The sequence below is a fragment of the Suricata suricatta genome, chromosome 9 (assembly GCF_006229205.1).
Source record: "Suricata suricatta isolate VVHF042 chromosome 9, meerkat_22Aug2017_6uvM2_HiC, whole genome shotgun sequence".
NCBI lineage: Eukaryota > Metazoa > Chordata > Mammalia > Carnivora > Herpestidae > Suricata > Suricata suricatta.
Genome location: NC_043708.1, coordinates 51,805,376 through 51,831,478, shown reverse-complemented (window position 1 = coordinate 51,831,478; position 26,103 = coordinate 51,805,376). Strand labels below are relative to the sequence as shown.

The 26,103-nt window shown below is 37.3% G+C and overlaps 1 long non-coding RNA gene across 1 annotated transcript; it reads right to left on the bottom strand.

Moving 5' to 3' along the window:
• Positions 1-223: 223 nt before the first annotated feature.
• On the bottom strand, positions 224-26,103 carry LOC115301625. Its single transcript, XR_003913197.1, has 3 exons — positions 26,042-26,103; positions 16,349-16,462; positions 224-403 (listed from the first exon to the last, which is right to left on the bottom strand). It is a non-coding gene; the product is annotated as an uncharacterized LOC115301625 (long non-coding RNA).

The window sequence follows — 26,103 nt, the reverse complement described above, 5'->3', positions numbered from 1 at the left end:
GCAAGAGAGAGACTTGCCTGGATAAAACTATACTACTTTAGTTCCTTCATGACTGTTATCAAAGTTAATATGGTAGTATGAATGTTCTGATCTTACCCTACCCCACCCCCCAACAATAATTGCTTGCTCACTTTCATCCTACAAGTTCAAAACTAGCAATATAATTAGCATCATGCAGTATTAGTAATCTGTTCTCTGAAGAGAAAAAATTGCAGGAGCCAGATAAGTTGTCAACAATGCTTGGTGGGCTTTTGTTCATCATCACATGGCAATTACAACATGCATCTCCAAGAACTTTCTTTACAGAATGGACTTCTTATCACTACACAGCAAGCATAGACCACTAATTGAGGGAATCAAGCCTCTTCCGGAAAACAGTGGCCTTTTCTCTGCTTTGAAAATTCTGTGGGATAAGAAAAACATTGTAAGTAAAATTGTAAGTGTAGATTCTTCATATCCTTATGGGGAAAATAAAGGCCCATTCATCCTCTCCCTCTCACCCTCTCTTGCCCTTGCTCTCTCTTTCCCTCTCTCTCCCTGTCCTTTAACCCCCACACTTCTTAAAATCCTTGTTAGCATTTGTTAAGAGTGTCTCTCTGGCAAGCTACAGAACAGCAATGTTACTCATGATTATTTTTAAATGTTATTTTTTCATGATCAAAATACACTGTGATGCCAATGTTCATTTTTTAAAAAAATTTTAAACTCTTTCAATATTCTTTATGGAATAACACTCCCAGATTACAAGTGGTCAAGATGAGGCAGGCCAAAGTATGGCTCGCAAGGGGAAGCAGAGTTCCAAAATATGGGTTTTTTTGAGTTAGAGAAGGGGATGGCAAACTTTTTCTGCAAAGAGCCAGATAGTAAATATTTTAGGCTTTGTGGGTCTCATACAGTTTCTGTTGCAACTACTCAACTCTGCATTGTAGCATCAAAGCAGCCACAGACGATACATAAGGAAATGGGAGAGTCCGTGTTCCAATAAAGTTTGATTTGCAAAAGTAGATAGCAGGATAAGACAGGTATTACCCATGCACCCTGGTTTGCCAACCTCTGATTCAGAGCCAAGAAGACAGCTCTCAGAAATTGGACTCCAGTTTCACCTTACATAGCAAGAGAGAGAATGTTCCTAGCCCAAAAAAATAATAAAGGGAGAAAAATGGCACATAAAGTTGTTGAGTTACAGCTAATACTTATGTGTTATCTTTTGTATATCTCTTGATAACATGATGTTACCCAGATAAGCAATAGTTAGATGGTTTATTTAAAGCTAAAGTAAGCTATGACCATGAAGAACCATCACCACGACAAAGAGTCAGTGGTCTGGGTATTTGTACATAATACTATCTACCTTAAAATTGGGAAGGGAAGGGCAACCTTGGAGGAGACTATCAAAGTTACTGCAACTATATTAGTTAATATTGCTAAAAAAGTTTTATTTTTAGTTATAAGGAGATAGCCAATTTTCAATATAAGCTTAAATATTTATCATGGTCCACCAAACTATTGAGCTGTATAAAGAAACTACATACACACACACACACACACACACACACACACACACCTGTTTTAAAATTTTTAATGTTTTATTTATTTTTGAGACAGAGCATGAGACGGGGAGGGTCAGAGAGGGAAGGAGACACAGAATACGAAGCAGGCTCCAGGCTCTGAGCTGTCAGCACAGAGCCCGACGTGGGGCTTGAACCCATGAATGGAAGATCATGACCTGAGCCAAAGTCAGAGGCTTAACTAACTGAGACACCCAGGTGCCCCCACACTTCTTTTACATAATTTTAATTGTGACAATGCTGATGATAATAATGATGGATTATGATGATAGCTATAAGTAACAGTACTTGCCTACTATATATTGGGATTTATAATAGGTTGCTCAACAATGCATATCTAAGCCTCAATAACCTTATAAAATAGGTATTATTATCCCATCTTCCATAGATAAGGAAATGCACATAGCTATTAAGTGGCTACAGCTGAGATTAGTCTGACATCCATAATACAACTTTCCACACAAGACTGACCAAAGTTTTCTAGTTGTCCCACTTGCAAAATAAAAGTTAATTCAGTTATATATAAAGCTAAATTTCCGTCTATGGAATTCTGACCTAACATATCTGTTAGAGTGACAGCAAAATGTGATGTGCACCCACTCTCCAAGACCAAAACTCCATAGCAGAGCAGTAATTTGGATATGATGGAGAGTGAGTCATGTAATTATAGCAAGCCAACATGTTTTTTCAACTACTGACTAAGGCAAAAAAGGAAGGAAATGCACCCTCAAGCTAAGACTAAGAAAGGAATATTATGCTACTCAAAATTTTTAAATTAAATTTGTGAGCAAGGTGGTAGAATAAGAGGCCACCACCTCCATTCATACCCACCCTAGGCAACAACAATCTGGTAAATCTTCACAGTGAAAATGTGCCTTTGTGGTAGCTTTGGGATCCAGGTAAAATACTGTGAAAACTAAGAGAGCCAAAGATTGAGGAGGGTCTATTTGAGAAGGCAGGCCTGCTCCCAGGTGGCAGGCTCACTGACCATGGTCCTGGCTGCAGTCTCAGAAATAGCTCCAAACCTTCATGGACTTGCTTTAGCCCTGTTTGGCCTTGGTTCTGCCACAGTACCAGCCAGCAACGATCAAGGTCAAGAGTTACACCCATCTCTGTTCCCAGGAATAGGAATAGGCCTGCTAATCTCAGTCCCAGCTATGAACCCAGAAGTAGCCCACGACTCAGCTGGAGCTTCTTTTAGCTTGTAGTCCTAGCCACACAGAGGGTAGGGGAAGACATACTTATCCATGCCCCTAAGGCAGGTCTTCTAAACTCAGTCCAAGTGCAGATCTGAAATGGCCCCTCTCAGCCATAGACTAAGATATATTCCTATCAACCCAGAAATGTGCTGGGAGATGCACATCTTCATCCCTCCACCCCCCATGGTAGGCCCACTGACGTTGGTCCAACTACAGATCTTGGAGAAGCCCCATAATCTGGCTCCACCCCTTGACAGCTACAACAGAGAGTAGACCTGCCTATTGAGGGACCCATAATGAGACACACCCATCTGTGCCCCAAAGGCTGATCTGCTGACTGCAGTCTGACTGTAGATCCTGAAGTGGCCCTATGACTCGGCTCCAAACATGCCTAGTCATAGTCCAGAGGCAGTCCTGCATGCACAGGGATTTAGTGGGACTAAAACTCCTCTGTGCTCCCCCAAAGCAGGACCACTGACTTTGGTCCAACTGTTGATCATGAGGCAGCCCTGTGGTCAGGATCCAACCCCAATCAGACATAGCATATAGGGGCAGTCCTGTTCACTCAGAAAACTGTCTGAAAGCATGCCTGTCCATGCCCCTAAAGGCAGACCTATAGATCTTGGTCCCAACTGTGGATTCTTAAGCAGTCTGTTACTGAGTTCCAACTCCTCTCAGTTGCAGTCTAGGGCCAATCCTGCCACCAAGTGACCCACTCAGTGGCATATTGGGAGCCCTTCCAAGGACATGATAGGCACCACACCCATCCACATACCTGACAACAGATCCACTTTCTGTGGACCCTGAAGTAGACACTTATAACAGAATTACCCATACACACCAAGGTACTGGAGGTAGTCTCTTCTACCCATATACCAGACAAAACCCATGTCCACCTGAGCCCCTGGCAACTGGCCCACCACTATGGACCCCAATGTAAACCAAGCAGGAGACACATGACCTGGCTTCAAACTTACCTGACTTCAGTCACAGAGGTAGTATTTGGAGACCCAAGAGAAAATGCCAAAAATAGTCTGTAAAGACTGAAAGAGGTATTTGCTCCTTCAGAAGCAAAGTCACCAATGCAAGACTACACAGATCATGAAGAATGAGGCAAACATGGAACCACCAATGGAAATTAATAAAGCTCTAGTAACCAGCCTTAAAGAGATAAAGATCTGTGAATTGCCTGAAAAATAATGCAAACCATCATCTTAAAGAAGCTCAGTGAGGGGCGCCTAGATGGCTCACTTGGTTAAGCTTCAGACTAAGCTTTGGCTTAGGTCATGATCTCATGGTCTGTGAGTTCGAGCCCTGGATTGGGCTCTGTGCTGTCAGTGCACAGCCCACTTTAGAACCTCTATTCCTGTCTCTCTCTGCCCCTCTCCCATGTGTTCACATTCATGTGCTCTCTCTCTAAAATAAACATAAAATTTGAAGAAAAAAAAAGCTCAGTGAGATACAGGAGAAGACATATAGACAATGAAATGAAATTGGGAAATAAGAGATGAACAAAGTGCAAAGTTTAGAAACCAATAAGGAGAAATAGAAACCATTAATACACACACACACACACACACACACACACACACACACACACACACACAGAAATCCTGGAACTGAAGAATACAATAGCATTGTTGAAAAATTCAGTAAAGACCTTCAACAGCAGACTTGATCATGCAGAAGGAAGAATCAGAAAACTCAGAATTAGGTCATTTGAAATTAGTCATTTAGGGGAACAGAAAAGGAAAAAAGCACCAAGTGTACACAATGAGGAAAGGATAATCTCTTTAATAAATAGTGGTGAGAAAATTAGATATCCACGTGCAAAATAATGATATTGGACCTTTACACTAAATACAAAATCCACTTGAAATGGATTAAAGACATAAATGTAAGGCCTAAAAGTAGAATAAAGAAACAGGAGACATTAAAACCAATGCCACAGAAATACAAAGGATCATATAGGAGACTACTATCAAAATTATGCCAGCAAATTGGATAACCTAGAAAAAAATGTATTAACCTAGAAACATAGAACCAACAAAGATGGAATTATGAGGAAATAGAAAATGTGAACAGACCAATAATGAGTAGGAAGATTGAAGCAGAAATCAAAAACCTCCCAATGATGAAAAATCCATTTTTCATGGTTTTATGGGTAAATTCTACCAAATAAATAAGAAATAAAACCAATCCTACTCAAATTCCTCCAAAAAATCGAAGAGGAGGGATCAATTCCAAACTCATTTTATGATACCAACATTGCCTTCATACACAAGAAAATGAACATACATGCAAATTTCCTCAATGAAATATGAATAAACCAAATTCAACAACATAAGAGATCATACACTATGATCAGGTGGAGTTTATCCCTGGGATGCAAGGATAGCCCAATACAGGCAAATAAATAAAACTCTTAGAAGAAAACAGAGGAAAATGTCCTTGACATTAGTCTTCACAATGATTTTTTTGGATAGGACAGCAAAAGCACAAGCAACAAAAGCAAATATTAACAAGTGAGGTTACATCAAACTAAAAGTCTCTACAGCAAAGAAAACTATCAACCAAATGAAAAGATCACATGCAGACACTGGATGGAACTGGAATTCTGATACATCACTAATTGGAGGTGTAAAATGGTACAAACACTTTGGAAAACATTTGCACAGTTTCCTAAAAACATTTTATTCTACTTATTTAGCTAAAAGAAGTGAAAAGTTATGTTTACAAAATCACTTGGACACTAATGTTTGCAGCAACTTTATTCATAATAGTTTTAAACTAGAAACAATCCAAATAATCAACAGGTGAACAAACTGTGATTTAATCATACAATGGAGTATCACTCCACAAATAAAAAATTAAAATGTACAAACTGCTGATATATGGGCAAACTTGGAACAATCTTAAAAGCATACCAGATGAAGCAGATTAATATACAGTAACAGAAAGTGGGTTTGTGGTCGCCTACAGCGGCGATCAAATACAAAGGAACGTGAGGGAACTTTCTGCAGTGATGGAAATGTATAACTTGATCGAGGATTGGCAGTTACAAGGTAACTTGGTATTTACATTTTTAAAACTCATTAACTGCACACTTGATGCACTAGCTGCGTGAAAATTATACTAATAAAAATGAGATAATGCTAATATTATAGGAACTTATCTTGTTACTAAATATACCCAACCTCAGAAATTAGATAGCCTTCTCATTTAATATTATATATAGTAGCCCCAATAGTCATCCTCAATTTTCCTTACCCCTTTCTTATGCTACTTGTTAGTTGTCAGTAACTACCATGGTTATACTCTGTACTTTTTGAAGAAATTAAACTATCATACAGATGCAAGTAATTGTCATATCCTTAAAAAGAATACCAAAAACCTTATACACACCCTCCCTACCACCCATCCCTGATCTGCCCACTGTATGGATCCTAAATTTTAAAAAAAACAAAAACAGGAAAGTAATATAATGTATGTAGAGGCCCAATATTAGACATCAGGGAGTAGAGACTTAGATCAAGGGGATTTGTCATATAATTTAAAAACTATTAACATTGTATTCTCTAAAATAATCCAGTATTTTCCAAATGCTAGTAAGAAATTCAACATATAAATTTCATTTTAATGCCTGACTTTTAGGGATGCTTAATCCACCAAAAATGCATATATCTAAAGTAACAGAAAAAATTCCCTTTAGGTTGCATTAAATTATGGATTCATAAGTTATTAATGAAGCCCTGATAGAAAAACTTGAAGATTTAATGAAGATGATGACAGAAGGAAATGAAGTAAGGTGAGACCAGGGAACACAAAGCTTAAACCAGCCTACATTTGAGGTCTTAATTAAAGCAGAGTGAAGAATACAAGTGAATCAAAATGTAAAAGAATTTTTTAAAAGAAAACAGAGAAGGGATATTTCTGTCCTGATTCTGAACTCTGTCTAAATGATTTGGAATATCAATGTCATGTCTCTTTTATATCTTGTCAAGAGTTATCTATATAAAAAAACAAGTCATCTGTCCAAGTATACCATTCTCTGGACTTTAATTTCCCACTGATCTTCTTCAAACTCCTAACAATGGTCATATCACAAAATCCTGTTTCATCTACAATAGGAGGGTTTAAATTGTATCATATTGTCTTCAGAAATTGTAGAGCATTCATAGGCTCAACTAACATAGAAAAACTAGGTAGAAGTCCAAGGTTGTATAAAGAACAGGTGGGTTCTCTAGAGGAAAACACTGATCCATTAATCACTAAGAGCCTGGGTAGCTCAGTTCCTTAAGCATCTGAGTCTGGATTTCACCTCAGGTCATGATCTCACAGTTCAGGGGAATGCAGTAACTACCTAGGATTCTCTCTCTCTCTCTGCTCATTCCCTGCACTTGCTCACTCACTCTCTCTCTCTCTCAAAATAAACTTTAAAAAATAATAACTAAGAACAAAATATTGCAGGTAAAATAGAAATCCTTGTTAAGTGCCCCAGATCAAAAAATGGGGAGCTTTGTAAATATTAGAAAGCCACATTTTTATTTGTTTATATGTGATCTATTCTGTATACAGATCTTTTTTTTTCACTTAATTGATATTTCAGGAATTTATTTCACACAATTATGGAGCCACATAGGCTTTCAAGACACTGTACAAAATTGAATATCAAAAATGTGGCTTGTGTGCTCAGTAGCTTTGCCACCGAGGAAGCACAAATAACCACAAGCAGCTCTACTGAGCTGGGCCAAAGATTCTAAGCTCTGACACCCTCAAAATGACTTGGGAGAACTGAAAGCATTCTTTCCAGTTTATGACATTCAAGGGCTACCAAGACATCCTGTTACGTTTCAGGCTGGAGACAGAAAGCACAGAGCCCGTTGCTCAGGGATAGGAATTAGAGAGTAATTAGCAAGAGACACTTGTAGGACCTTAAGGATCAAAGCCAAATCCTGCTGAAATGCAAAAAGCATACTACGTTTGAGTGAGGTTTCAGCCACAAGGATGCAGAAGCTATGCTGCCAGCACTTTTGCAGAACGGAGCAGAAGGCGAGAGTCCAGTTTAGGGAGAGAGGGAGTGGGGGATAGTGTGCACCGAGAAGCACAGGGCTAGGTTCCCAGATCAGTCACCGCACACCCCAAGGTGAGAATAGCCACCACTGATTACATGTTTATGGCTGTATTTGTTGGGCATGATTATCGCACTAAGTCCTCATAAGAAAGGAATGCTGTTTAAAAGGCACCATTAACTATTGCCCAAGAAACCAAGCTCCCACCCAGTGTGGATTGGAAGTATGGATTGTCAGAGTGGTGGTCTGCCTGCAGGTCCTCAAGCACCTGTGTGTCCACTGAGCCACGTCTGAACCCCACCCTTGCCAGCAACGCCTTCTCTTAGAGATTGACTAAGTTCTTCCATGGAGATATGTAGATAGCCTTCAGGTGGGGCAGACTTACCTGGCAAATAAGGGATACCAGGGCAGTAGCCAAAACCATTTACACAGGGAAACACAATACTAGTGAGTTCCTTTGTAACTTGAAGAACTTTCATTGCCTGGATCAAATCTATTATCAAGTTAAATGAAAATACAATGCTTCCAGGTACTTATCCATGGAGGTTAAGTTCCAGAGAAATTAAACCTGAATTTTTTAACGTCTTAAGAACTTATCTTCTTAAGAAGAAAGCTTCCTTGTTCTTCGCACTGTTAAAACTAGAGACAGAGTCTGCATAGCTTTGAATTAAAGCAGGGCCTTTTCCCCATGGGTCTGCACTCATAGAAGAGTCTATGCTGACTGTGTACTTTTGACCACAAAATATAAATAGCCTCACCTCACCAGCCCATTCTCTGCATTCTTTACTTCTAAACCTCATTCATTACCACTGTTTTGTGAAATGTGGCTTCTTTTCTTTTCTTTTTAACCAAGGCTGAGTCAACTTTCCTGTTTCATAAATCCTACTTCCTCGCCATCTCACATACAAGAAAACTGAAGTGTACGAGGTTCAGATACATCTGAATTCACAAGTCAGAACTTGAACCCAGGTCCTCTGACTCCCAATCATTTGGACTTGCTATATCATTCTGCCTCTCTCAAGTGCTAATCCAACAGCTGAGGCAATGACAAATTCAATATGAGCAAGGAGTGCCTAGGGGCCAGCAGTCTGGATATTTTCTATGGGGAAGTGGGTTTTTTAGATCCAACATTTTGGAAAACAAATTATGTTAAACTGAATCTTACTCTCTCTGAGCCTATTTCTAAGCCCAGACAGTACATTAGAAATTTAAGCAGCTATGCAGAAATGCCAAAGGCATGAGAAAGCTATGCCACTATGCTTTATCTGAATAAAGCAAATTCCTTTAAACAGCCAGAACACCTCTGGCACCAGGCTACTAGAAATGGACCGAGAAGGACTCCTGGTGTCCACTAGAGGCGGCATTGTGTAGTAGCTGTGAAAACAAGTCCTGAAGTCCAACCACCTAAGTGGGAATCTCTGGTCCACCTCTTTCTACTTGTGTGACTCTGGGCGAATTACCTTAATCTCTCTCTGCCTCAGTTTCCTCACTTATGCAATAAGAATAACAGTATTTATCTCACAGGCTTATTGTGCTGACAACATAAATTAATATACATAAAGTGCTAATAAACACGCTTATTATTTAGCAAACACTAAGTAAGTTACCTTTACCATCAACATAGGAACTGGAGTTAGATGTATCCAGCCTCCACTGTCTGCTCTTTTTACCTTAGATCAACAGGTATGAGACACTGGAAGGCACACTGAATGATCAAAAATAATTAACAAAGATAGATTGGTTCCAAAGACACACGTGTTACTTTTGCATGTGGATAAGGACAGAAAAACTCCTGGTGTCTTTACTCAAAGTCTAGCTGACCTGACAGGTTCTTCTTGATGGAAGAACCCAGCCAATTCCTTAGATATGTGTTGCTGGCAAGGTTTGTACAAGTAAACTGGCAGCAGTGGGGGCCAGGCGGCCTTGTTCAGGATTGGCTTGGTGCTTGCATACTTATTATTTTGCCAACTGAGCATTTTTCTGAACAGAAAAAGGTACCCTACCCTGAAGAAAATTTCTCTAAATTTCTCTAGGGAAGCATTCCTTACTGACGCTGTCTGGTTCCAGTGGTGGCCAAACTTGAAAAAAGGGCTGCACAATCCATGTGCCCTCTCCTTTGGCCCAAGATTAGTTATGTAACTCAACCTGTTCTAGTCAGAATGAATGCTAGTACTTACGGGGAGTTCCCAGAGGAAAAAACTGCTTTTACATCTACTGTATTTTTTTAATGTTTATTTATGTTTGAGAAAGAGCAAGTGGCAAAAGGGCAGAGAGAGGGAGGGAGATAGAGAATGCTAAGCAGGCTCTGTGAGGTCAGCATTGAGCCCAACATGAGGCTCAAACTCACAAACCTGAGCTGAAATCAAGAATCAGGTGCTTCACAAACTGAGCCACCCAGGCACCCCATCACATCTACTTTATATTAGCCTAGGAAGAGCTAGGCTATATAAAGTGGGTTAGCACTGCTGGGTGACTTTTTTTTTTCCCTCTAGAGGCCGAGAATAAAGATAACAGAAAAAGAGATAAGAAGTAAAGATAGGTATAAAGACCTAGCGGCATTATTTGAGTCCCTGACCAAGCCACACTTATAAAATAAGACCATCCTCTGGATATTCAAGCTACTTGAGCCCATAAATTCTCCTGATTTTTAAAGCCAGCTATGACTGGGTTTTGTCACATTCAACAGAAAGAATCCTGATAGTGGAAGGCATCATTTCTGTGGCTGACAAAAACTAGAAGAGTCAGATCTGGCGGATTCATAGAGCGCATATTCAGTGGTGCTCTTCAATGTTTGATCGGATCTTCGTGTTCTTACTCATGTTTGCAACCAACTCCCATCTAGTACTGATAGTGTTTGATATTTATTTTAAATATCCTAAAATAACATTTACCAATATCTTTAGTTTTATACATTTCGATTCCATATGTTTATTTACTTTTAAGTCTGTCTATAAGGCTCACATCTCAAAATTGTTATTTTATGACAAGTCTTAAGCAAAAACAAAACAAAACAAAAGCCCTAATTATGTATCCTAGAAATCTAATCAAGCTGAAAATAATCACAAAAATTTGGTGAGCAAAAATGAAACAGTGAAAGATCTTTATGATCCTCCCTTAAGCACCAGCATATCTTGTAAGCAAACTAATGCAAAGGTCCAGTTTTAGGTATGTCACTTCTGCTAGCCTGGAGAAGGCATGTGCAGAGCAGACACTGCAGCAGTATGAGTGCGACCAAGAGAGAAATCACACAGTAGGTTAAAAGGGGGACAGTTAATATAACGAATTATTAACTACAATAAAAGTAAGTATAAGAACACTATAAGGAAACTCACCCTAGGGCTGAGGGAGAGCATTCAATGGAGAACAAATTTAGAGGCAGTCACACTGCTGGAGGAGGTTTGGTTTGGCTTCCGTACAGCAGAGAATTTCACAGAAATTCTGAACAGAGGGTTCAGTAAGTCCTAGATGGTCTAGAGTTGCTGGTTAAGACATAGACAACGCTGAGGCGCCTGGGCGGCTCAGTCAGTCAAGTGTCTGACTACTCTTGGTTTCAGCTCAGGTCATGATCTCGTGGTTCCTGAATTCAAGCCCCGTGTTGGTTCTATGCCGACAGTGCAAAGCCTGCTTGGAACTCTCTCTCCCTCTCTCTCTGCCCCTCCCCTGTTTGCATACTCTGTCTCTCAAAAGAATAAATAAACTTAAAAAAAGAAAATAAATGGGCAACTCCTGTATACAGGTGGGAGAGGAGATGAACAGCAAGCAGTGACATGCGCATGCAATGGGAGACTGGGAGCTGCTGGGGCCGAGAGACTGCAGAACACAGGGCACGCAGTGGCTCTGGCTACTAGGCCAAAATAGCTATTCGAGGGTAAGAGCCAGGCCCATATGGCTGCAAGGCCTTGCACGAACTGTTTTGGGCCTATGCCTGGGACAGGAGCCACACAATGCCCTGACAATCTCTAGTTCAACAGGAGAGACAGCAAGAGAACTTCCTCCTGCAATATCCATGCAGCGCCCTGTACTGGAAGAGCTTAACATGGTTTTCACTTTACAGGAGAGATACTTAAAGGAATGTCATTGTTTCTCATACACAAAAAATTGAAGGGTGCATACAGTGCTAAGAAGCAATAAATTAATAACAGCCTCAGAGTGAAGTCAACCCATCTCTACCCTATGAGTCCTTCTTTCTCTATTTTTCTTGCCCTCTCCATTTTTCACATTATTTCAGAAACTAACATTTAAGGAGTACCTACTATTCATCCAGAAATTATAAAAAAAAACACACAATCCCTATCTCCAAGGCGCCAGAGGGGATGCAAACAAGAAACAATCAAAACACCATGTGATGAGACTATAATAGAGATATGTTCACCAAACTAAGCTTTGCCTGTGGATACAACTTTACTATGTTGTATCCCAGCAGTGTTATGAAGCTTATAGTAGGTAACTTATGGCTAAAGATGATTAATATGTTGAGGTTAGCATGATTTGTGATTTTGTGAATTTCAGTGCAGTTAAGGTGTTCCTTATAATATCATTTTCATGTTCTTGAATGCTGACAGACTTTTATTAAAGGGCAAAAACTTCAGGAACTATACAAAACCCAAGTGTATGTAATTTACACTGCTGTCCACAATCTTGATGTACCCATAGGAATATGTTATATTCATATGACTGCTGCATTTGATAGGGAACAGAGGGCATATAAAGTTTTCAGATGGCCTCAGACTTTTATGTTCCTGAAATTTCTAATACAATGCCATTTAAAATAATCCAAATACAACCTTGACCAGAGATTGGGAGGCAGTCCTAAATTTGACAAAACCTAAAAAAGGCAATCGTATTTCTCAGTCTGGAATTTAGATGAGATATAAGTTTGAAAGTCAGTATGTTAGCTTCTGTTGAAGTCATGGGACTGCACAGCAAGGACTATAAGGAGAGAACAAATTATTGTCTTAGGTTGGGTTCCATAGAAACAGTGCAAGATGAGAATTGTTTAAATTATTTACTGAAGGAGTGCTCTCAGGAGGAGAGTGGGAGAAGCAGGTTACTGCAGGAGGAAAATCTAAGCAAAATGTGGTCTCAGATAGAGCCTAACTTCAACTTCACCTCATAGAAAGGCTTGAATCAGCAATGTACCAGAGTTGGCTTCACCGTGAGGCAGAGGCCAGGTTTTCATTGCCCTTCTCCCATTAGAGAGCTGTTGGCTGTACACTACCTTGACAAGGGAGCTGAGTATGACTTCCAAGAGAGGTGGCTCTTTATTTAGGCAAATTTCAGAGAAGGGGGTCAGTGTGAGCCATTAATAACCCACACTGACAGCAGCTGAAGAGTTAAGTACCCTGGCAGGTAAAAGGGATCTGAGTGGGTGCAGTTCAAGATCAAGGGATGAACCCTGGGGAATCAAAATAGAGGAAGAAGACCTTTGAGGGGAACCAAGGAGGGAAAGCCTAATAAAAATGGAAATAATCAAAAGAGAATGGTAATAGTAGTAGTCATAATAGGTGCATCTCCATATTATAACTAAAACCATAATCCTGAAAATATGGCAGAGTGGAGCAGGTATAAATAATTCTCTGTAGACAGCTCATTGTGAGGTCCCCAGATAGTTGCTCTAAATAGAATATGTATGTTTTTAAGATTACACATATCTTGCATTGTTTTCTTTTGTTTTCTAAAATGACTTGTATCAACTAGGAACAAGGAACTAGGAATAAGGACAGCCACTAACTATCATCTTGTCCTTGACAAGGAGCAAATCGCAGAGAGCATGGCCCAATAATTAAGCAATCTACCTGGAATGCAACATATCACATTGAGGGGAACTTTCCAGTGGCTTCTAGGTCTATTGGTTCCCCTACCTGCTGTCACTTTAAGGCTTTGAGTAGGCATTAAAAACATTCTTCTTACATTTACAATGAGATGCTAACATACAATATAATAAAATAAAATCGAAACAATAAGTACCAAGTAAACAAACAAGAAAATAAAATTTGTACTGGCTGAAAATGAAAACTCTGATTCCTAATTTTGTTAAACATTGCTTCCTTATTAATATTAATCTGAGCCAGTATTAATTAACACCTGACTGTTTAAGCAAGTCTTAGAGGTTATGTACATGGTTCATGAAATATAGTCAGAATATGCCATTATGCTTCCATCTCCCATTGCCATTTAATGGTGCTACTGTATCCTCTGCCTTTGGCCCTAAACTCCATCATTACAGTGTTTTTCCTGGCATTTGTTGAGTGCACAGTCCTAAGCTACCTTCACTCTCTCTTGGCATAACAGATATTTATAGCGCCTTTCTCTGATGGGGCATATTTGTGGATTTTTCAGAGATGTCCAACATTAGAATGGACTCACTGGGGTGGTTCCTTGAGCCAGCAAATCCATTTCTTTCAGAGTTTATTATATGCTTCCTGGTCTCTACTATTCTGGTAGTCACTTCTAACTTTTCTTGACTACCCTTCAGGCTGTCCTACTGGGCAAAATTAGGGAGATTCCCATTCCAGCTTCCTTGATCTGATGGCCCACTCCAGTCTGGGTAACCTTTCTCAGTCTCGGTCTACAAAACCTCCAGAACTACAGGGTGAGCCTAGTGTTCCTTTGGTTCATTTACCAGTAGATATCCAACCAAGCTTTCTGAATAATCTCCTTGAATCCTTCCCCTCTTAACATAAAGTAAAGGGAGATATGCCCCATGGAAAGAGAACTTCTCGTAGGTTTTTCCATTCGAATTTAAACTTCCTACAGGGTTCTCTGTTTCATGACTCACTTTGATATCGTACAGATATAGTACTGTCTCAGTTAAAATCTCCAGCTTAATATCCTTTTCCATTTAATACCCATTGGGAAATAAGTCCCATGCCTTATATAAAAGCTTTGGGAAGTTGCACCAGTGAAAACACTAAGATTTTAATAAATGAAAGTAGGGGAGAGAATGGCCAAAGCCAAGGGATGAAGCCTAGTTCCAGGGAACAGTCACATGGTCCTAAGGAGATCCTTGAAGTCCTAGAAGTCCCATTCATATTAGAGAAGCCTTGTGTGGAGAATTAAGGGACATAGGGAGCTGGCCTTCTCACTAGAAGATCTACTTCTAATTTTTTGTCCATATCCCCCATAAAGAGGACTTTTTTTTTTTCAAAAAACTATTTGTATTGAGTATTGAATTCAATTGGCCATTGAGGGTGGGTTGGGAAGACTGACTCAGGTCACCTAAAACAACTTTTTTAAGCCTCATTAAACTTAATACTTAAGGAGAATCACTTTCTCAGTTGAAGTACTCAGGTAATTACTTTAATTCTCTGCCTCTACTAGGTATGGAACTATTCTGAGCCAAGTAGCAAGAAAGAAATCTGGAATAGAAATATATCAAATTTTAATAAGATTTGGATAATTAGCTTACAGGAGAGAGCCAATACACTTCCTAAAATTAACTAATTTTTGCATTCAACCACAACTCATAAGACTTCTTTACAATTTGAATTTCCTTGTTTTTAAAAACTGTAACAACATACTCAAGCTGCACAGTTTATAAACCAAGAGGCTGAGCTAATGTCTTATGTTTTTTTCTTTAGTAGAAAAGACTATCTTGGGGCCCCATAAGGATATGAAATTTTTCTTCCAAAGTCATAATTTTATAATATTACACAAGAGCTAAAATATAACACTCAGACATGTCACATTACACCAAACTCCATGTATGCTTGAAAAGTTTTTCATATTCATCTAAAATAGTTATAAAAACCAATAGAATCACTTTGTATAAAAAACTCAGTCCTCAGTAGTCTTTCTTTAGCTAGTTATCACCTTGAAAGAATTAAAGAGAGGAAAAATCTAATCATGCAATCTAATGCAAGAGAAGATCATGGGGCTTATCAAAGAGGCCTCATGACTTCAAAGACTTGAAAGAAATTTGTTGGCCATATCTACATCATCTACCCAGACCCTGAACTTTTAAAATGTGATTAATTTCAACCACTTTAAAGTTTCATATAAAATAAAAAACTACCTAATTTCAGGCAGATTTTTAAATTCCTACAAAAAATTAATTAATTAAAGTGCTGTTATACTCAGAAATCAATAAGCTTTCAAACTTGTCCCCAGTGTTAATTGCCTGGAAATCACCTTTGAAGTATTTACAGGAGGATAATTCCATTGCAGTAGCAGTAATGAGTTCCATTTTTCTTCACTATTGTCAAAATTGTAACACAGGTATGTAAAACTTTTCTAAAAGGTTTTTTTCCCAAATCACCTTTTACATAATGGCAAGAGTAATGAAAGCAGAGCTCAAGTTTCAAGAAGAAAAATTTTGTAGGGAAAGGGTTAGGCAGGGTGATGAGAGACACTTATTCAAGCTAGAAAAGTAAAAGGAAAGAAAAAAGAAATTTTAAATTTTTGTTGATGTTCTTATGAGGCTTACTGCTGAAAGACGTTAAGCATTCAGCATTTCAATTACTTTTTTTTACTGCATTAAGAAGAAAGTAGAAAACAGTGACACATTCACCTTAACCTGTTGTTAGCCTTCGGAGAGCAGTCTTGGGAAGTTCTACTCCAATACCATCTGCTTCATTTTTCTGGCCTCTACATTCACATTGCTATTCCAAAAAAGTATATATACCTAGAATCAGAAATATTCGTTACTTTTAAGTTTCTATATCTTTACAGGAATACATCTCAAACATTATAGTATGTAAAATTTATTATGAAAACTTGTTAAAAATACAGAATCTAGTACACAGATCATCACTGCAATCATTAGTGACTATTCTTAATCAATAGATCTACATTTTAAGAAATGTAGAAATTTTTCAAGGCTTAAACGACACTAGAAAAACACTCATCTAGTTTTGAGGCTAACACAATGCTATCAAGAAACACCATTATGGAGAATATAATCCAATTTAATCTGTGGCATCTTAAAGGAACTGATAGAAGAATCAAAATAAACACACAGAGATAATAGATGATGATAAATACATACAAGGGCAAGTGGGAAGAGAGAAAAAGAGGAGATGAATTTTTTTCAATAAAGCAGCTAAGGTTAAGTCTACATAACTCACAATAATTTTAACTTTTACAATAAGTTGATTGGTTATTTTAGTAACATATGGTTATTTTTAGTAACATAGATTACTGTCTTTTGCTACTTTAAATGTTCATTTCTTCATTTTGAGAGAGAGAGAGAGAGAGAGAGAGAGAGAGAACACATGTGAGTGTTTGCACAAGCAAGAAGGAGGGAAAGAGAAGGGAGAGAGAGAGAAACCCAAGCAGCCTCCAAGCTCAGCATGGAGCCTAGCTTGGTGCTCAATCTCAAACCTCAAGATCATGACCCGAGCCAATATCAAGACTTGCATGCTTAACCGACTAAGCCACCCAAGCTCCCCTTTCTTGGGCGACTTTAGAACAGGGTATATAATCCTTTGAGACCTATCTCTCATGAATTCTTCCTCCATCTCTATCTCCCTCCTCCATCACCAGCTTATCTATCTCTCTTTACTTAGCTTTCTTCTCCTTCTATGATTTCTTTCACTTTTTCAAAATGATTTCCTCCTGGTAATGTTATCAATTTACTATTTTATTGTATCTTGTTCCTACACCAATCTTAAGCACAGATAGATACTTTTATAGTGTGATTAAATGGACTTCTGTCAATAGAATGGCTGCCCCACTCCCTCTGGCTGAAATTTTAGAGCTTTTTTCTTTTACATTAAGCATTGCCTTATCCATCAACTTCTCTTTTAAAAATCTATATGCTTCTGGAAGTGATATATATGCTTCTGAAAGATCAAGTCACTACCAGCTGAAAGCCCTTTCTTCTGGACAGTCAGGAAGCAGCAGCCATAGCTGTGAGCTTCTAACAGACATAAAAAGGAAGCATCTCGGCCTCCTCTAAAATTTGGAGACCTCTCACAAAACATACACAATATATATTGAGTAATTAATTTTCCCATCTTCAAGTAATTGTTTTGGACCTGCTTTTGATTGCTAGGAACAGCAGAGTTCTACATGAAAGCATTTTCTTGGATTACAGATTCTTTCTGTAAACTTAGACATTCTCAAAAAATAATCTGAAGAAAACAGCAATCCATCCTTTAATGGAATTTAACAATGAATTTAACAATCTCTTGAAAAAATTGCCTTAAAATACATACACATACACACACACCTTCACACACAAACACGCACAGGCTAAGGACCTTAGGAGTCATATACCTCTGTATCTCTACCTTCTTTCTTGCCTAAAAAAGGCAAGAAAGACATACAACCAACCCTTAATAAAAGCCCAATCTAGCATCGCACTAGGCAATGAGTGTTGATGGGAAATCTTTCCAAGTATCTACTAAAACTTCATGTTATGGCTTAATTTGTTTCCTCTACTTTTGTTCAAACTGAAGATGAATAGCTAATCATGATCCTTTTTTTAACACTTTTTCATGACTGTACTTAAATACAGAGGCTATCCCTGTGTCTGTTTTTTATATTTATGCAACCTTTCACCAGAAATCCTACTAAGAGTTCTTATTACTTCTCCTTCTTTACAACCACTCACAACTAGAATCATTATTAAAGCTCATTTTTATACACTGCTTCTATTTTCAGGGAATCTTCTTTAGCATTTAAAAAATATTTTTAATACTTGGGCTTTAGAAACTGCATTTTTCAATATAACTAGAAACACAAAAATGATTAAAGCTTAAATTCATTAGGCACTCAATAAATGTTTATTGAATTTAGCTGGTGTCATGAATTTTTCTATTTTTAATCTTCATTATGATTTATTTTCTATTTTCACTCAGTATGAGAAAACATTTCCATATTCCAATAGAGTAGTTAGATTTAATTTTTTCCTCCCTTGGATAGTTCTTTATTCCCTGTTATTATGTGTAATATTTCAAACTAAAGTGTTCTTACTGCAAGTCTCCTGTCTCCTTGTGTCTTTTTCTTGCAACAAGTAAGTGCATTAAACTTATTCTCCTCTTAATAGTAATTCTTACCACTTACTTGACTTATAGGAACATTGTAAAGATTGATGAGGCCATGAACAAAACACTTAAAATTCCTCATTTCTGTTTTAAAAACCTGAAAAAAAAGACTATCTAATGGGAGATAGTAGCATTGTATTTGTGTTTCCGTTTTTCTAGACATCCTACAATAATTCTTTAAAGGATCTTTTTCTCCCTTTTGCCCTTAAAATAAAAATTATGAGTAAACATGTATTTCATAGATGGATCCCTGTTAGTAGGAGCTCATTCATTTCTATTTGTTACAGAGAACAGGTTTACATTGTCCATTCAAATAACAACTAAATGGGGCATGACCAGACCAACTGATTTCAAATTCAGATATAGCAGTTTAATAGTGTATCTCAGCAGTTGGCCATTTCCTAGCTAGTCCATCAACCAGTAGAGGGAATACTGTCTCTTAAAATCAAGGACTAGAAAGCTCTCTTCCTAGCAAATTAGAGATTTTCAGGTATATTCTTTATTTTCTTTCATGTTGATTCTCCCTTTATACTACTGTACAATCAGTTCCAAGAGTTATTTCTCTTGTGGTTTTGCATGTGTGGTATAATAAGACTACACTGGACATCAGGAAACCTAGATTCAGCCTTCCTCCACCACTTAGCAACTGAGTAACCTTGAGCAAATGTCTCTAAATCTAAATTGTCTCAAATGGGATAGGAGAATAATAATTTCCCTCACTTCTCATAAAGTTTTTGAGAGGATGGTATTAGAAAATGTGAGTGAAAGCACTGCATATATTCCAAGTTGCTTTATCTGTATACAATATAATGATGCCAGCCTATACAGCTATACTGACACTTTTTCCCATAATTCTCTTCTTCAATTATCTCATAATTCTCTCATAAGAAACAAGTGAAGGAAGAAGTCATTGGCTAACCAAACTGGGTCTTCCTATTTACCCACCCTTGATCTCCATGCAGATTTAAACACTATGATGTTACAAAGAACTTAAAACATCTCTCAATATTTTACATGTTCTTTCCAATGCACCAACCATAAGCCTTTTCTCTGTTGACCTCTACCCCTGGCCCGCGCTAGTCCTTCCACCTAAAATGACTCTCCTTTAGCCAAGCCTATAGAAATTCCACTAATTCTTCAAAGCCAGCCTAAAAGGTACTTCTTCCATTACATATTCCTCAATTTTTCAAATTAAATTTTTGAAATTTATTTTTTATCCTGTAGCACCTCTGTTTATATTACATGTACTCTGTTCTCCATGAGACTATGAACAAATTGGGTTGAAGGAAGGAATTATTTCTAATTCACTGCAGTACCTTAGTACCAAATAGAGGTACTTGAATATGAAATTTACTGAACAGCTGTTATTCTTAGTCATCTGTCTCACACAAATTAGTCTTTCATCTGTTTTAACCATACCTGCTACAAAGGACTCTATAAGGATATAATTTTCCACCACCTATGATTCAGATTAAGTGCTTCAGTCCTTTACTCAAACCTCTGTATTGTTATCCATTGCTCCACCTCCTCTCTCTTAACTCCATATATATGATTTACCCATGTTCCTCCTTCTTACTGTCCTTAAGGATATTTTCAATTCCAACCTCTATTTTCCTGTATCTTTTGTGTCTCATGAAATTTCCTTCTTTATCAATTATTTCAAGATCTAGCTTAAAAATTTGTTCCTTTAAGAAGCTTTATCTGATTGCTCTTCCATAGACTTCTTTATCAACCCTGAGCTCTCAGACAGGACTGTATCCTTATGAAATCAAGGAGAATGTATGACTCCATACTACAACTGTGTTAGGATATATTGCCTAAAAGCAAGACTTCCTTAAGACAATTTATCCATACCCTTCAGGGTTTGTTTGCAAAGCATAAAACTAACAACTGCAGAGAGTTATTTTTTAACAGTATATATTCACAAACATTTTTCATCCTTACATTTTTGTGTGTGTGAATAGTGTTTCTTGACGCAGAGATTTTTGCACTATGCCAAGGTTTACAATATGAAGACAAAATGTACAAGCAATTCCCGCTTATTTATCAGAATGTCTTTCTGAAAATCATTTTTTAAATTAGATTGCCATAAAGTGAGTCAAAATTGCTCTGTGAAAGACCACCACACCAGTAATGAACTCTGACAAGAAAAACCCAGAATCAAATTACTCACAGATATGAGTAATAGTAGATAGTATTAGATAGTAGATAGTAATACATAATAGTATTTTAAGACATAGTTTAAAATACAAGATTATTTAATTCAAAACAACAGTTTTGATTTTAACAATAAAGAATAACTCAGATTCTACAAAATGATTTAAAAGACCTAGGTCATGTACTAATTTTCAAAGATTCTGAAAGGACATGGAAGTTTTTGTTTAACTCAAATCTACCAGGCTGTGTAAAATAAACAGTTAACAGTTACTTTCCTAAAAATTTGTGAGGCACCCCCCCCATTTAAGGATGATAACTAAGCCTTGGGTTTGGAAATACACTTCCCTTATTCCCACTTCCCTTACACTGAGTGGCCAAAGGCCTTTGATCTGGGCTCTGATCCGTGACCTACAAACTATAGATGCTAGAACTGTAAAGCAAGTATACATAGCCAAATATTGCTGGTAAATTGGAAAGAACATAGACTTAGGAATAAGTCCCTTTGGTTGCACACTGCACCTGGTAGCTGTGCAAAAGTAGGTCAGTTATTTAAACTCTAACCTTCAGTTTCTATTGCTATAAATTGAGGACAACTATACTTCATAAAAACTAAGTGGTTCTTCAAGATCAAGTGAAATAAAGTACATGATGTGTTCAGGAGGTACCAAGTATACAGTAAATACCAATAAACAGTTATCATTATTATATCATTATCATCACCATTCTACAGGGTACATTCACTCACTTACACATGGCAAATAACCTAACATATACTATCCATCCATACCTCACACCAAGGAGAACTACTAGTTTCTCTCCTCAATGTTAGGAATATAATTTAATAAACCCAGACTAACCACAACAAAGGGCCTTGTGAGCTACCTAATAATAGAAAGAATGGTGGCTCTCAAAAATCCTGATAGACACGTCATACAAATTGATATAAAAATCTCCTTTAGTGACTGAGGAGTGATTTAGTACATGTTATCACTAATCACCAACCATATTTAAGGTTAAATATGATGAGCGAAATTTGCTTACGGCCTATGAGCAGTTAATTATTTCTTCATGGGAAATTTTCCAAACTACAATAGTCTCTCAGATGCTCTAAGAAGTTGGAACTTGGAGCACTTGGGCTTTCATTTGTTCAATGCTGGAGCCAAAGCAAAATTGAGTCCAGTTTTAGACATTTTGGATGTTCCTATGGCTAACCCTATAGAGTAGCTATCTCTTCAATACACAGTCTTAAACACCTTAATTTTAATACAAGTATGAGAACTCTATATTCCATTAGGTACATATTAAGACATGGGAATCTTTCCTTCATCACTAACATGAAATAACCCCACTTAAGAATTTTTCCAGAAGTAACCACGACTAGCCTTTGTGAAGCATGGCCTACAGCAGGTACAATTCTTCTGCTCTTTTGCTGTTCTATGTGTTATCCAAGGGTCAATTCAGACTATACCAAGCTAACGTTTGAGTAAACTGTAAAGTCATGATTCAATACTATAACATGTAAAACTTTTAAGACTTCACAACAAAGAGTTCAGTTCACCCAACATATTTGTGAAATTAAAATGTCTAGCAAAAATAGAAGAGCTTCTCAAAGGTATTACTAATCTAACTATGAAAATTACCCAACATTTTATTTTAAGTCATAAAACTCACTTGCATATATGCAATCTTAACCATGAAATTTAATCCATCAGAATCCAGTTATTTATAACAGGACACACTGGAAAAAAACAGAAACTAAAACAAATTCTATTCCCAGAGATACTTCTTAATGTGTATTCTGTAGACCACCTGCTTTAGAATTACCTGGGAAGTCAGTATAGAGTGCAAATTTATTGGACCCACTCAGACATCTAGAATTAGAATTCTTGGGGTTAGAGCCCTGGAATTTGATTTCTTTCTAAGCTGTCTTGATCCCAAGCGCACTAAAGTTTGAGAATCACAGTACCAGAAGAAGGCAAGTGGAAAACAGAAAGTCTGAGCTACAAATGGGAAAGGAATTTCTTTGTAACAGGCAAAGTATCCAAAGAATGTAGCAACAAGTTGCTCAGTTCAAACTTGCAGTTGGCAAGATGAGGTGAGTATCCTCCATAAGTGCATCAATGCAACTGGGTTTAAAGCTTCATTAAATGTGAGCTATGTCAACTGCCAAGTTTTTTAACTCTATGGCTCAGTTTTTTCATTTGTAAAATAATAATAAATCATAGAGTAGTTATGAGATTAAACAATTTAACACATGTAAGGTATTCAGAGCAGCATTCAACACATAGTAAGCTGTCAACATATATTAGGTCTTATTGGTCACAAAGCTCTCCCCTTGACAGATAAAAATCATTGCATCAATTTTGAAAATGATTATTACTCAGTTCTATAAAACTAAATACCCAAGTCATGAAAACACAGTATTTTACAGTATTTACATTTAAACTACCGCAAGGGTAATATATACCCTATTCTTAATGATTCATTAAATAAAAGCAATTCCTATCCTTTTCTCCTGAAAAGTCAACTCTGAAATTATTATTCTACAAAGTTTGGCTTAGTTGATAAACAAAATTCCTCACAAAACATCACCATGAGATAGAATTTTCCCATGAGAATCTGATCACCACATGGAACTTTCTCAAGTCAAGTCATTTTCCCATTCTTCATCACAGTTATAGCTTAGAATTTTTTCAGCTCATTTCATAGTCAGAAGGCTTCCAAAAAAGATGTTGCCACAGGAATTCCAGTACTTTCAATCACTTATTTCTTCTATGGAAAATACTGAAGTGGTCTGAGGTAACATCACATAGAAAAGAATCACTCTAAAATTATTGGGTCCTTATTTATGAATACTGTACCACTAGGGGTAAATCACCATCATTAGTCATATCCTGGGCTGTTTATAAGAAAAATTGTGAGATAAAGTTTATCCTTAACATCATCCCCTCCCTTTTGATACACTTCACTTCTGATGCCTTCTTCATCTGTTCTTCCTAATCTAGATACCATTTTTTGTTCTCACCTGCCCACAAAGCTTGTTACAATTTTACCCCATTCGATATTATCTATTCTATATCATACAATCTCACGACCCAATGTTCCCAATAATGGATCTAAATTGTTCGGCAGCAGTTTTAGAGAGACTGTTGCCAACTACTCATATCTATCTGAGTTTTGGGAGGACTAATTTCCCTTACCCTATGTTCAATTGTATCAGTTTCTCCCTTAATTATGCATTCATCCCTACCTCCTTTACCACAGCTTCCTTTGTTTTCTATCCAATTATCTATTTCCAAACACTATCAAAAAATTTGCTTCTATCCTCCCATCTGGACATTTAAACTTTATCAGCAATGACCACCACTGACCTCCACATTGCCAAATCAATGGGTAAATTTGTAGCATTTAACACTTGATTGGTCTTTCCTTCTTAAAATACTGTCCTTCCTTGGCTTCCATAACACCATCCTAAGTAAGAGACTTATTTTTCATCTCTTTTACGGGTTCTTTTCACTCTGCTAATCCCCAAAAATGTTCTATATTATACCCACTTGTATTTTCACCTTACATTTCTTTTGTGTGTGTGTTCCAATCTATTCTCATTACTTTTAATCCTTTTTTTTACTCCTATAAATTTAAAAGTGTACACTTGAGTTCCAGATCAGAACCTCTAGTCTTGGATACTTCTGAACTCTACCACCAAACATCTAATAATAACCCACTACAATGTTTTGATGTCTTTTTTCCCCATGGAATATATATTGATGAAAGAAAATACTATGTATGTAAGCAACAATGCCAGAAACCTAGGAATCATTTTTCAACCATCATATTTCTTTATTTCCCATATCCCATCAGAGCACTAAATCCTGTCAGTTTGTATCCCAAAGTCATCTGTAACCTAGTAATTTCCTTTTATTTGCATATACCATCACTGCCTTAGTACAGATTGTATTATCTCTCCCCTTAGGACAGGCCTGTTAAAGACAAATATTTTAAACGTAAAATGATGAATTTCATATAAATATAAAATAAGCATTTATCATGAGCTTATTTAATTAATTAATGAGGGAACCAAGATATTGTAAAGGCTTTAAAGGAGAGTTCAAAGTACCACACTTATATAGGCTGATCAGGAACGCTGAACTGATTCATAAATAGGTGCAAAACTGACTTTTCCATAGCAAGGAGGGAAATTGATTTTCCTTCCACCAGACAGAATTCATTTGCACATCGATGGACAAGAGTCATTTGCATTGCCATGATATACAATTTACTGTTTTAGCTAGACAATGAAAGATGCAAACTCCATAGTACCGAATAACCCAGAAGTGTGTGCTCTAGATAACACATACATTTTGATTGAAGACATCTACTAATGTTGTGGGTCTATTTAAAAGTCTTCCATTAATGTTCTGACAGACTATAGCATCTTTACTAAAACTAAAGTCTAATAATATCTCTTCCCTTTTCAAAATTCCTTATTGACTACCCCCCAAACACAAAATAAAGTCTGGTCCCACCCCAGCCAAGTGGCCATCATCATCTCCTAATCTCCAGCTCACTCCAACCTCACATTCACAGGCACTTTAGACCAGTAGAAGCTGCACCAAAATGCTTAGTCTTTCTCAAATAACCTAGCTGTTTTATACTCATTACCTTTCCCATGGTATAACTTTCTCCTAAAATGTGCTTTTGTCCAACTAATGAAGCCTTACTAATTTCAAAGACAAGTTCAGCGCCCTATTTTCCAGGAAAACCCTGGCTTTTCCAGACAGAGTTAACCATTTCCTCTCTATCAGTGCAAATTATTTGTTTTCTTATATGACTTCCCTAATAGAAGATCTTCCCTAAGAACTACCTAGGCTAGGGATTGAAGATGTTCATCTCATGGTTATTAACAGCAGAGACCTTAACGACCTGGGCTCAAATTCTGGATCTATCACCTACTAGCTGAGTGACATATACAAGTTACTTATCTTCTCTACACCTTATTTTCTTCACCTGTTAGTGGAAGCATTCTATTTTTGAGCACTGACTTTGATTTAAATTACCTGTTTGAATCCTTATTTACAGTTTATCAATCGGTCATCCAAGGTAAATCACTTGTCCTTTT